Raw genomic sequence first — 565 nt, forward strand, 5'->3', positions numbered from 1 at the left:
TGAAATTTTGTATGGAAGGCTCTGTGTAGGCTGGATAGTTGTACTCATCACTTTCAACCCAGCAACTGCATCATCATGTCTCTTTTGATTAAAAAAAATAATCTCTTAAATGAGACTCAACTACAGACAAAAAAATGTGGTTTCAAAATAGGTTATTAGCAGGAGGGTCTGATCATTTTTGGACAGAAAAAAAGTCTATGTCGACAGCTTTCCATCTTTTTTTTCTGGGACACTTGCACAAGCTTTATGTATATACAGTATATATACTCTTTCATGGAGACTTCAGTTTGCCTACCATGAAATTGTGGCCACACTAGCGACTTTGGCTCAGACTGTGAGCTGGCTCAGACAAGTCATACTTACTCAGCTATGTAGACATCTATATAAAGCTGAACAGCAGTGGCTTTCTTTGTCAGTTTGAAGAAAAAGCAAAATAACAAACCATACGGATACAATCATGTATCCCACCTAACACCTTTCACCCAAAATCAGTCAAACTGGTCGACTGTGTTCTTCATTCTGATGTCTACAGTTATATATATATATATATATATATATATTTTTT

This window comes from Seriola dumerili, unplaced genomic scaffold (assembly GCF_002260705.1).
Source record: "Seriola dumerili isolate Sdu_G_001 unplaced genomic scaffold, Sdu_1.0 BDQW01000302.1, whole genome shotgun sequence".
In the NCBI taxonomy this organism is placed as follows: Eukaryota; Metazoa; Chordata; class Actinopteri; order Carangiformes; family Carangidae; genus Seriola; species Seriola dumerili.